This window comes from Acanthopagrus latus, chromosome 18, assembly GCF_904848185.1.
Source record: "Acanthopagrus latus isolate v.2019 chromosome 18, fAcaLat1.1, whole genome shotgun sequence".
Classification (NCBI taxonomy): Eukaryota; Metazoa; Chordata; class Actinopteri; order Spariformes; family Sparidae; genus Acanthopagrus; species Acanthopagrus latus.
Genome location: NC_051056.1, coordinates 716,419 through 730,428, shown reverse-complemented (window position 1 = coordinate 730,428; position 14,010 = coordinate 716,419).

The following is a 14,010-nucleotide window of genomic DNA, read 5'->3' as shown; positions in this document are numbered from 1 at the left end:
CACGCAGATGTCCTCAGATAGTGATCATCAAGTGTCCAACATGTTCTGGTAAAACACACCTCACCTCTCTGTTGTGTTGGGTGTGTGGTCATGGCGGATTCATAGACCCCGGGTGGTGTGTGTGTCGTGTTCCAGAACCTCACCACAGACCCATTGTAGTTGATGATGCTGATGTTGAGTGCGTTGACCCAGTCGTCGGGGCTGTTGGTGAAGGCAACCATGACCCCCATGGTCTCGGAGATGTTTAGTGGCCACGGTTTAGCTGGAATGGCGGTGCCCACCCCGTGGGGGATCTGTGTGCAGACGTAGCAACTTTCATTGGTTATTTGTCTCACCGCTGTTGTGACTGCTTGATACCAGGCGTTCTCCTCCGGTTTGCTGACTGGTTTCGGGTGGCTGGTGTCGAGCTTGTGAGCGTTGGACTGCGGCAGCAGCAAAGGCAGGATGATGATGACAGCCAGCAGGGGCAGGTAGCACATACCTCCCCTCCAGCTGTGTCGCTTTGTCGTCGGCGTCATCCCTGGTGAGGAAGCACGCTCTGTGAGGTGTCGTCCGCTGGCTCTGGAACCCGTTTGCAGTGGCTGGCGTGAACCCAGGTGGCTCTCTCTGCGATCTTCACTGCCGTCCGGTGTGCAGAGGTCGACCAACCAAGATTTCAAAAGGGCTAAGGTTGTTTTTAGCTCTGATTCTAGCCCTCATGTGCATGAGGACGGTTGGCAAGGCTTTGGTCTATGACAGACCTGTTTCTTCGCAACATTTAGCAAGCTTGTTTTTCAGGGTGCCATTTTCTCTTTCTACGGCACCTCCGCTTGCTGGGTGGTAGGCGCAGTGCTGTATTAGGTCAATACCTAAGTAGTCCCCCATACTTTTCAGGGCTGGTGTGCCATTATCACTGGAAATTTTAGCTGGAATTCCCCAACGTGGGATGATTTCTGTGATTAAAGCTTTTGCAACTGCTGCCGCATCCTGTTTGGATGTAGGGAAAGCTTCCACCCACTTAGAAAACATGTTGGCCACCACGAGACAGTATTTCTTTCCCTCACTAGGTGTTAGTTCAATGAAATCCATTTGTAAATGATCAAATGGTCTTTCAGGGGGTGGATGGGCGCCCTGTTGCGTCCGAAGACCTCCCCCTGCATTGTTTGTGGCACAGATCACACACCTTTTGCAAAAAGTTTGGGAGAAGGCTGAGAAGCCCTTTGTGAACCAATATCTTTGTATCTCACTCATCATTCCCCCTTTTGACACATGATCTCGTCCATGTGTCAACTTAGCATAGTGAGGAAAAAGATATTTGGGCAAGCACGGTTTGTTGTTTGGACCATACCAAACATTCTCTTTGACAGCACAACCAGCTTGCCTCCAGTTGACCTTCTCCTGTGGAGTGGCTTTCGCTTGTAGTTCCTGCAGATCTGTGAAAGGTGTCAGTGGTGAGGCAGGGATAACAACACATTGTTTTGTTAGTCGCTGCTTAGCTGCTGTCTTCGTAGCGGCGCCTGCTCTGGCGTTTCCCTGTGAAATGAGGTCGGGTTTGTTAGTGTGAGCTTCACGTTTATAGACAGCGATGTGTTTTGGTAGCAGCAGAGCATCAAGGAGGGAGGCAACCAATGTGTGATGTGCAATTGGCTTTCCTGAAGCCGTCAGGAATTTTCTGTTTGCCCATATTTGGCCAAATGAATGACAAACTCCCCAGCCATAACGACTGTCTGTGAAAATGTTAACAGACTTGTCCTTGGCCAATTTGCATGCTTTCGTTAAGGCTACAAGCTCTGCGGCTTGAGTGGAGTAGTTTGAGGGGAGAGGTTCAGCTAGAACAATGTCATGTAATGTTGTGACTGCAAAACCTGTTTGGTTCTTTCCTGTCCCTGGGTCCCTTGGTGCTGAGCCATCCACAAACAGTTCCCGGTCTGCATTCTGAAGTGGCACTTCCTGCAGATCAGATCTGGGAGAGCAGACTTCATTAATGATAGCAACACAGTCATGTGACTCTCCATCGTCAGCTGTGGGAAGAAGGGTAGCAGGATTAAGAACTGTACATCGTTTCACAGTAATGTTTGGGAGCTCTAGCAGAATGGTGTTGTATCTCAGCCACCTAGCAGCTGAGAGATGAGAGGTTTTCTGCTCGAGCAAAATCAAGGAGACAGCGTGGGGTACCAGCAGTGTCAGATCAGAATACACTACAATGTCTCGAGAGGCCATCACTGCTTTCTCTGCAGCAGCCACAGCTCTGAGGCAGGCAGGCAAGCCTGCCGCCAATGAATCAAGTTTTGATGAAAAGTACGCTACAGGCCTGTTGCGGCCCCCGTGGTCTTGTAGCAATATGGAAGTCATGTACCCACCCTTTTCGTCGACTGTCTGGGTGAAAGGTCGTGAGCAGTCGGGCAGGCCCAAAGTCGGGGGAGACTGCAGGGCCAGTTTGAGGTCAGTGAATGCTTTGTCAGCTTCAGTCATCCACTCAACTTTGTCGTTCGCAAAGTTGTTTGTTCGTTTCCCATGGGCGATTGCTGCCAATGGTGCCTCTATTTCTGTGTAGTTCAGGATCCATTGTCTGCAATATGACGTCATACCCAAAAAACTCATTACCTGCTTTTTGGTGAGAGGCCTCGGAATAGACTGGATTGCAGCTATTCTGGAGGGAGAGAGAGTCTCCCCTTCCCTTGTGATCACATGACCTAGGAAAACAACTTTCTCACAGGCAAACTGCAGCTTTGACAGGCTTGCTTTGTGTCCATTATTGGCCAGATGGGAGAGCAAGGCCACTGTGTCTACTACACAGGCTTCTCTGGTGGGAGAGCAAATCAACAGATCATCCACATAAGTCAACAGTGCACTATTGCTGGGCAGCTTTAAAGAATCCAAATTGTTGCGCAGTGCTGCATTAAAAATTGTTGGTGACTCGGACAGGCCCTGGCACAAGCGCATGAATGTGTAGGTCTTATTTTCAAACACAAACTAGAATTGACTGTCTGGGTGAACAGGAATGCTGAAGAAAGCATTGGCTAGATCAACAACAACAACCACTTACTGTCGGGTGGAACTTGTGAGAGAATTGTGTGAGGGTTAGGGACGGTTGGCGCGTGTGCATAAATGGCTGCATTTACTGCTTGTAGGTCTTGTACAAACCTCCATTCGTCGGGCTGGCCCACTGGTTTGTTCTTTTTGACTGGGAAGTTTGGCGTGCGCAAGGGTGAATTTTCACACGGAACGATGACACCGGCCTTGCAGAGTGCCTCAAACACTGGTTTGATGCCCTCCACAGCCTCTTTTTTCAGGGGGTACTGGTTCTGGCACGGCCTCTAGGAAGATTTTGGAGTGATTATTACAGGTTCTGCATTTTTGATAAGCCCAACGTCATGTTTATGCTGTGCGCATAAGTGTGCTGGCACTTGGCTTAACTCTGGTACCTCAGTGATGTCATCAACAAAAAATCTTTCATGACAAGCATCAAAAGAATCAAAACAACCATTATTTGACCTGACAAATTTTGACAAATCCCATTTTGTGTCAGGTATGAGCTCGACAGATTGTACTGCAGTTATTACAGCTGAAAACCTTTTTCTGTATGTTCTCAAACGGCGGTGATACTCAACATGTGGATCGAATGTCTGTGTCCAACCTGTTGCATCATTGCATGCTCTGGTCTATGGTCCCAATTCCTGCCATCCTTTCCCCTTTGGCTTGATCATTGGAATGTGAGGGTCAGAGTTCGGTACCGAGAACAAACGCTGAGAGTGGGAATCCGTCACAGTTACAGAAGCAACACACATTTTGTCGTTCCAATACAACCACACAAGCCTCAGTTTATCTTGTCCCTGTCTCTCCCTGCACCAGTTTTTTCAAAGCTCGTATCAGGACCGAGGGAGATGTGTGCTGTGCACTGAAGGTCTTGTGCTCTCACCATGTCTGCGTGTGTGTTGCGTGTGTGCGCTGTGCATGCTCTGGCTGTCTGCAGGAGGGTGTGATTTACAGAATCAAGAGCTGTGAGCTGCCAGTGATATGAGTAAAAAAGATCTTCTTTACTATACTTCATGAATGTGGCTGCTTCCCTAACCACCACTAACCCCTCTGGAGTTGATCTTAAACCGATACCCAAAGCACACATCAGATCTCTCCCCATGAGTGGTGTACCTTTCTGTCATTGAGGAGCCTGAAACTCCTACTGTTTTAAGATAGCGTGCACTCATCTTCGGTGTAGGGTTTAGCGCATCATGTCTAATGAGAGATATCGTTGCCCCTGAATCTACCAAAAAGGTGACATGTGTTTGCCCTATTGTGAGAGTGTGCATGTTTTGGTATGCTTCAGAGGAAAATGAAGCATAGAATTCAGTTAGCTTTTCTTCTGCTGTTTTTTGTTTATTTTCAAGATATGTGATAGCTTGCAGTGAAAGGGCATACATCTCTTGTGGTGTGTGTGTGTCAGTGTTGGTGCTCTCATGTGAAAGATGCGTAGGTTGTGTAGTATCTGTGTGTTTCCTACACATCCTGGGTTCTAAGACAATAGTGAATAGGAGGAAGACAGGATGAGACGGGACCGGATGCTCTCCTTAGACAACTGCGGGAATGTGACAGTGTGAGGGTCCCCATAACCAGGGGCCCTGATCAGCCCTGAGGTGGGCATCAGAGATAAGTTACAGGAAGGAGCCCACACCAGAGGTTAAGAGCTGACTCAAGGTATACATTGTCATTTAAGTATAGATAAACCATCCTGTCCACTTTAGCTGACATCAGCAAAGTTAAGTAACGCACACAAGAGTTATTTCATAGAGGATGTGAGGCAGATCCATCCTTCTCTTCTTTCCCATTGGATAGATGTACCTTGAACCCACCAAAGCGACCAATTGGGAGAAGTAGGCGGTTATGGAGAACAGACTTTAAAAAAGGCCCCCACACCAGAGAAAGGGGGGTAGTGGCATTTGGTAGAATTCCTAAGATCGAAGGCGTAGGAGTTCTGATAGGGCAAGAGGGCAAAAACGTTTGACATTACTTTGCCCTAGATTGGAGAACATCAGATGTGGGGCCACACTCTGCTCGGACGCTCGGCTAACCGAAGTTTGTCTCAATAAAGACTGCTCTATCATTCCACCCAGCCCTGCCTCCGCAGAATTCTTTTATCAACATACTACATGCTGACACTTTTGAGGAAGACAGCCCAGAAACTACAGGTGGCGTCACGAACAGGATGGCTTTTGACAACTTGGACACACGACAGGGGTCCAGAGACTGACTTTCACCCCAGCCGGCAAACAAGGTGAGCATTTCGCTCCAGGGGTCAAACTCAGGCCCTGGATGGGACTGTGTGTGTGTTTTCCAATATCTGTCAAGCCGAAAATTACCAAAACGGGGGGAAACTGGGCAACAGGTGTGTAGTTTGTTGATACGATTCTGTCTAAATTTCCTAAATTAAGAGAAAAGGAGAAACTGATGCGGTAGAGATTTGTGAATTAATTGGTAATATGATGCAGGTATGACGCTAAGCCATTTGCTGGAAGTCATGCATGAGATTAGTCACTTTCCTACGCGCTAAGTTGTCTCAAATAGTGAAGAAATGAGAACAAGAGAAATGAGAATAAGAAAAGAAAATAAGAAAAGAATAAAAAAAAAATGAAGAAGAGAAGAAATGTTCAGACAATATAGAGAAAAGAGATGGCTGGCAATAGAGAAATAGAGAATAAGTGAAAAAGAGAAATAAGTGAAAAAAGGGAAACTGCTGTGGCAGCAATGACTGAACTGATGGCCATCCGATGCAGGCAATGAGTTTACATTGTCATAAGACATGCGGGGCATTGGTTTTCATTAGCTGCATGGTTCAGTTGTCTCAAATAATAGAAAAAGAATAGAAAAGACTGGCCAGGAAAAAAAAAATTATGAAGACCACAAAGAAAATTTAGAATGAGAGAGAAATGTTATGTCAAATCAAACTTATGGTTGTGACAATAGAAATTTGACAAGTCTATGGGTGCGTGTGACGCCCATGGACTCTAATCTAAAGTAGTTTAGCACTTGGTGGGCTGTTAGAGGCGGTTTTCGGTATTCTGAGTCCAACAAACCAAGTTGCAGTATGTGTTAGGTAGAAGAGCTCTGATGAAATTCAGCTGAATAAGTGTTTGTGTTTGTTTGTACAAAGGAAAAAGAGGGGGCCCGGTAGTGGTTTGTAGTGTTCAGTGCTTATTGTGTCTTCTGAAGCTGTGTGTGGTTAAGAGTCAGCTAAAGTTGATGTGAAAGCTGAGTGTTTGTCCATGGAATTAGTTATAAGTAATCTATATAAATGCGCATTATTAGAATATATCATATACAATGCATAGGTGTTGTATAGATAACGTGATATTCAAAAGATAGGATATTAGATGGATGACCCATAGGGAAGTACAATTCCTGCCCTTCCTTTGCCTTATAGGTGAAAATTTACAGTTAAAATTGTTACTGTAAATCCGAATTAGATCTTGAAGGACTAAAGTTTAGGCGAAATAAAATTAAAAATATGCAGAACCGCACAGAATTTCACATGAAGGAAATATTAATTGGTGTTAATTAGCTGTATAGCAAAGGAATGGAGGAAATGGTGGTTTGGAGATTTCCCTATCAATAAAGTTATAAGTCTTATGCATAACTAGCACTATCGATGTCCTGAGAGAGAGAGTAGAGGCAATAAGTAGAGTTAAAGGGATATTATGCGGAGAGAAGATGAAGAAAGTAGGTGGGAAAGTTGATAGCAAGTCAAATATAAGATTAAAACACGCATATATAATTTGTGTGACTAAAGGCAATGCATCCTAGTTGACTGTTGATCAGAGGAATCCAGTAGGGTGTTCTTAGTCGTTATCAAGCTGGGGATGAGTAATTACTGGGGATGATGCTTGATTTGTTGGTGGAGAAGTTCAAGGAGTACGAGTAAGTAGGCATTTGTGGACGTACGGACAATTGTTTATTTGGCTGACCGGTGTAGCTGGTCAAGGTATGGAAATGGCCTTTATGCACGGCAGCCCCCACATATTAGAAGGGGAAACCCTGATGCGAAGTGAAGGAAAATTAGTTCAATTAGAGAAAAGTAATATCTCAAGCCTAAGTATTTGTAAAAAGAAATTTGACGTAAAAGTTAAAACATAAATCGTTAAATCTGAAGATAGGAGACAGCCAAACATGCATGATTGGAGTAGTGACAAACACCAAACCACAGTACGGACAGGATTGGGTATTTAAATATATTTGGGAAATTTGGGCTATCCAAAGCTGATTAGTTAGACATATATGTAGTGGAGCCTGGATATTTTCGTACAGGGAGTAAAATCAAATCATACACATTGAGTTTGCTCTAAAACACCTCCTCAGAGCAAATGATTAAATCGAAATTTATAAATGATAAAGTGGTCATGAGTTTAGCAATATTTCTTTAGGGCGTAGTTTTTGATCTAAAATGGCGGTTTGAATGTTGGCAGATAAAAAGGGTTGATTTAGGATTGACAATAAGCTGATCCAGCTGTCTTTGACTCGCTGAGGTTGAGGGGAGTGCAGAGGGCGCCTGACCGCGTAACAGAGAGAGAGGACACAGAGAAAACAGCTGGTGTGTGAACGCGCAGACAGAGAGAGCGTCGCTGTGAGTGTGGAGTTACTCCCCCTCCCACACTTACATACGGACAACCAGTGTTAACTGTTTAAAGCTTCAATGATTATACGATTGAGTTTTTTAAAATAAATTGGATCCGCCTTAATAACATGATAGCGATGTTAAACTAAACCTGCATGATGTTTATATTGTTTGGATGATGATAAAGAGTTTTGGCTTGCTCTATTGATGTAACAGTCTTCATTTGTGTTTTTTAATCTACTTCTCTCTATATACCGGGGACGCGAGAGTCCGAGAAAGAAGACATAACATCTAAGGTCGGGAGACGTACGACAATCACCGGACACCGGTTAGGTTTGCTCGTGACATCCGCCTGCGTGACCCACGCTAAATCTGTCAGGCTAGTGCGATCTTATCCACAAACCCCTTAAGGACACGCACACAGATACACCCCCTGAGATAACCCTAAGAAGACAGAGACACGCATGCTCATAAACTCACAGACGTTTAAGGCGACAACATTTACATGCTCACAGTGTTATTGAATATACATGGGGAACACGAATAAGGGAAGAATTACAAGTAGAGCTTGGTAATTGACTGATCAGCTACAGCAGATCATTGGTTGTTGATAGCAATTTCATTATTTGAGTATAGGATTTGATTCAATCTTGGATGATTCAGTATCTGATGTCTGAATTAGTTTATAATTATTGGAGGACATAAACAGTGGAAAGACTGGCACAGACGTCAGTGACAGTTATCAGTTCTCAGAAAAAGCTGATGAACGTTTAGGTTTCTATTTTCCTTCTATCCTCACAGACAGTCGAGTCCAGAAACGTTACAGTTTTTTAAGGCGATACATTACGGGCTCTCACTGCGGTTCGCAAATTTACTCCATTGTTTCTTAAGAGGTGTTTCTGGTGACACAGTGTTCTGGGAACACAGTTTTGATCGATGTATTTGGATTTGAGTAACTTCCTGAAAGGGGTAATTATCTTTTTAACAGTATCTAAAAATTTATGAACAAGAATGTAGAAGGATAGAATTTCACACTGTCAATCCTGATGGGCTCAGGAATTTCAAGAGCATCTACCCCTGTTGGTGTGGTACAAGAAAGCAACGTCTTCATAAAAGAGATTGCAGATATATCAGAGAAAGGGCATAAGCGCTGACTGGAAATTGGTCAACCTTAACCGGTGAATGAAACCCTTAATGAATGAATTAAGCCTAAATTTTTCCAGGGAAGCTCAAGTGGGCACAACTGTCTTTTCTAAGGATGCCCGAAGTACAAAATACATGAATACGCATACACAACATGATAAATCACGATTACATTCAGACTGCAGAGCATCGAACAACAGGTATTTTGGGAAATATCTAAAGAGATAAGATGATTCAGCTTAAGAGCGGACTATAAATCACAGTCTTTCTGAATATGGTTCTTATAGTAGGAATGTCTAAAATCAAGGACTCCAGTGAACAAGTGTAAGCATTACAATTTCTAAAAGAGATAAAATTGGTAAGATAATTAGATAAAACACTCAGTAGGGCCTTGTAGATACGAATCATGCAGTGTTTTTCCCTCCTTACAGATATAGATGGTGATCCAATTTTGTCGTGAAGGACCCAGTGATGAGTTCTAAACCCATCACCTGTAATAAAACAAAGTACAAAATGATACCTGCCTCAAGGGGTTTCAAAGGGGGGAGAACAGCTTGAATGTAAATGATGTCAGCATAATCTAGAGCAGAAACAAGGGGGGACCTGAACAAGTTGTTTTTTATATTTCAAAGTAAGGCAAGCTAGGTTATAATAAATCAGTGATCATCTAGATTTTAGTTGGTTCAGTAATGTGAATTTAAAAGACAGCTTATCATCTATCCAGATATTCAGATATTTGTAACTGGACAACTTTCAACAGGAGTCCCATTTAATATAGAGATTCTACTGTTTATAAGAGGAGAGACAGACAAAGCTCGGTATCTTGGAGTTGTTTGAAAATCAGAGATAGAAAGAAAAGAGGAAGAAGCTTGCGAAGGAATCAGGTACTTCAGGTGTGCGGCTCAGTCAGGTTCAGATGAATGGATAAGCCGCCACTCAAAACAAACTCTGCTCAGCTTCAGTTGCATAGTTGTGGGACCACAAGAAGCACCCATGAGAACAAACAAGGATGAATATTTTGGCAAAGAACATGACATTGAAGGAGACATCCTACACATGACTCTTAGTCAAGGATTATGAACAAGAACATGTGAGAGAAATGATGGCAGAAACAGAGGATGCTGCTTCTGTTCCAACAAAAGAAAACTCTGCCATTTGGGAAAGTAAAAACCAGGAGCTCATGAAAATGATGATCTCCACCCAAGGACTGGGACAGCTACAAACAGTTGTTTACGGACACAGCACGGACATTGGACTCGGGAAGTCAGCCTGACCAGCAGAAGTCGAGCTCCAACCCAGAACCTGGCCTCCATGGAAGAACTAGTACCCAACAGAGGAGGAGGTAATCCAGGGGACGATATCACAAACGAAAGGGCTACTATAAACACGTCTTTTAGATAACTAAGAGTCCTCAGAGCAACACACCATTGTTGCCTGTAAAGAAACGTTTGGCTGTTTGGCTGACTTTCCAGCAGATGTACCTGATCCACATGCCTGGGTGGCTTGAACTCCTCCAAAGGCTATATACTTTGCAGTGTTAAATCCTTCTGCAGAGTTCCCATTTTAGTGTTGAATCCTAGTAATTGTTTGGTTTTACATACAGGAAAAAGAACATAGAGACACCTCACACATCATATACCTAAGTTAGTAGAGTAAAATTACAAGAAGCGATATGAATTAAAAAGTTCTTACTGGTCCAGATCAGTCAAAGATATTGAAAGGAACTAAAATACTAATAGTGAAAAGAAAAACAGAATTAGTCAGTAAAAATGTTCAGGTTGTAAAATATACATGAGAGGCAAACTATAAGTAATTAGTAATACAATAGTTACAGCAATGAATAACCAACTGAAAACAGCAGGCTGAACTGTGCTTATAAAAGAGAAGCTGAAATTGGTGTGCATGAACAAAAATTGCCATTTAGAATTAGACCACATAGGCGCTATGGCTGTTTTGTATACAAGGTCCCCAAGTTGAGCTGTGGCTCAATAACCAACCTGTTAGACCGGTTTGAGTGAGTTTTATTTTCCAAAAGAGGTTCCAAAGTCAAGCTGCAAAATAACATAACTTATATTCAATACAAGCATGGTGAAGGAGAATCATGATAAATTTGTAGAACATCAGGAGCTATAGGAATGAGAGGATGTCATTCTAGCAGAACGCACCACGGTAGATTTGTTGAATATTTGCCGACCCCAAATTGAAGAGACCACCAGATGGTGTCTAGAAGCAAATGGGCAAGCCCATGTTGCAAGGGGGGAAGGTAAGAGAAGAAAATTCCAAAGGAGCAGAGTTTTTGCAGTTTTTGCACCATACCTACTGGAACAAATTGATCATGTTATAAATGGATGTACAGTCTGTGTGAAAAACAACGTTAGGAGAGGGTTGATGGTCCCTTCTGGTTATATTCGGACTCCAAGAGATTCTACGTATGAGCTAGTCAGGGACTTTGTTGATATAATAAAATCAATTGAAGAAAAAACAGATACAAATTTTAGCAAAGGCCTGAGGTTTGTCCTACCAAGCAGAAGGCAGCTCAGTCTGTTGCCAAGTTCTTATGTTGGGAGGTCATAAGCGGATGGAGACTTCCAGATCACATATTTACAGATAATGGGAGAGAGTTTGTGGATAAAATTGTAAATATGATTGTACAAAAATCGTTAATTCAACAACATGTAGGAGTGGTTTATCATCTCCTCAAAACCAAGACGTCTGCGAAAATTTATAGTGTCCTCAAAATCCAAACTGTTAAAATCTGCCAACACACAGGTCTAAATTGGGTAGTGGCGCTTCCGCTTGCATTGATGGCGTGTCGCTCAAGCAAATTACGACAGAATCAATCCCTATTGGAAAAAAAAAAGAGGAAGGTGTAATTTAAATATTTGACTGATTTACATGGGAGTATATTTACATATGTCTCCAACAGGCAAAAGCAGGAGGAGGTGCTAGAGAGGCTTGAGAAGAAAGAAAAACAGAGAGAGAGGGAGACCTGGAGAAAAGGTGTTTGTGAAGGAGTTCAGAAGGAAATGGTTTAATAGCCACAGGAAGGTGAAGATTGAAGGAGATTTCGGCCTCTTTCCCTTTATACGTAGAGTATAGTCCAAAGACCAAGGAGAATATAAGTGGTCTTAGTAGGATCACATCTTGAAAAAGAAAGAGAACAAGGCACGTGGTCTGGGTCAATCTACAGGACCAACAGTGTGAGTCTGGTGATATTCAGGGACTAGTTTACAGCCTGCATGCTATAAATTGGCGTTGGTTAGAGCAAAGGTGTCAAACAACTCACTTGGCTGAATAGACTACATAAAGTGTTTATTTGATGAGATCCAGCGTATGAGAAGATCAGAGTGATTGTGAAGTTTGTGGGAACGATAAACTCACTGGATGTTTAGGCAAATCTGTCCCAGTGAGTCACCAAAACATGAGGAATAGAAGGGGAAATTAGGAAATCTATCTGACCGTTATAGGCACTGAAATAAGGGCAGACAAATGGGGTGTTGCCATTGAAAGGTAAAAGTAAGTATAGAATGTTTAAAGAGGGTCAGAGCATTGAGCAGTACATAGATAAGAACTAGATTGGAAATGAATAAGGATGAGGCGCACACGTACACAGAAACAGTGATTGATCTCTAAAGACTAAGCATTGCTTTTAATAATATTTGACAATTTGAAACAAAAGTTTAGTTTGGAAATGTAAGAGATTTATATAGGCAAATTTTGTTATTGTCCAGTCAAAATCAAACTCATAGATTATGTTAAGACAACATTCATTTATCCCTAAAGCTGCTGAGGTAATTGCTTTTGTTGTTCAGTCTATTATGAATCAAGTTGCCATTGTTGAATCGCTGATCTCGCCCTGTATTGTCTTGCCTGAATATAAATCAAAGGGGAGTGGAGTTAATTGAAATATCCTGAAGTCATAAATGAAGCTGGTTAGCATCCAGTAGATGGTGTAATATTAACCATATTAATGGTGAAGTTTATTTTTGGATACAGATGCCATAGGGTTTCCATCTCCGATTTATCTCTGTTTGCTGTGGAACTGAGAGGGGAACATTAGTGGTCATTGTGTGATAATGCACATGTTCAGATGTGGACAAGGGCTGTGTATAGGTATTCCTGTACAGGGGCATGGTTAAACTGAGACAAGGTCTCTTCTTTGTTTTCTGGCAGAAAACAGTCCTAAAGTTTTGAGGGACAAAGTTGCAACTTATTTCATAAAATTTAAGGCGCTATTACACTCCGGAGAATCGTGAATTGGGTTCCGATCACATCCAGACAATTTTGGATGTTCAAAAACTGTGAAAGAAAACAAACGATTGCCTTATTGGATTTAACAGGCTATTGTTGTCCATGGATTTATAATTTTGTGGAGATCTCCCAACCCATGTATGACTTTACACATGGGGGACACATTTGACCAAGACTGACGTTGACTGACTTGTGAGGCCGAGGTAACCTCTACTGACTTAAATATACTGACTTAGATCAAGCTTGATTAGGCCTCTCAAACCACCGATATTCTTGTTAAGTTTTTGAAAATTTGTCAAAGGGGGGTAACAGCTGCTTTTTCCAAAAAGTTATGGCCATAGCTGATATAATCTTGTGTTATCTGACTGTTCATGTTTTGCATGCTTCTCCCGGAGGAGAAAAATTACTCTTTTAACCAAAGCATGACTGTGGAACTAACAAAGGTGTTACTAACAATTTCGCATGTTACTCTAAAATGATGTACATTCCTTAATAGACTAGCTTTGCTTCCTGCAGGTCCGGATGGAGAACCACATCCATATCTGACAATGGCCGATACTTCGCCAAACCAACAAAACATTTTTGATATACCCCTCATTAACCCCAACTTGATTTTCCTTTCAGATAATTCTGCTATGAAACTTCTGACCAATGGATCTCCTCATGTCCCATAAGCAATTATATAATAACATGTCTGATCAGGCAGCTGAAAATGTGGCAATAACTTGAGGTTTTTCTTTCTAGGAACAAGGAAGGATGTCAACACTAACTTTTGAATATCAATAATGTCTACCTGTCTGTGTAGTGGTACACAGATATGAAGTTCATACAGGTTTGCTGACCCAGAGCATCTCCAAAGGTAGCTGCTTTTACATCTATCTCTCCAGGGCCAAGAAGTTGGAAGCACTGGAGCACCAGGGGAAGATGTCGGGAATGTCCTCACAGGCAATGAATACCAAAGAAGATCCAGTGACACCGATTCATAACATGATTTAAAGGAAACAGGAAAGACTGTTTCAGGGAGTTTAGGAAAA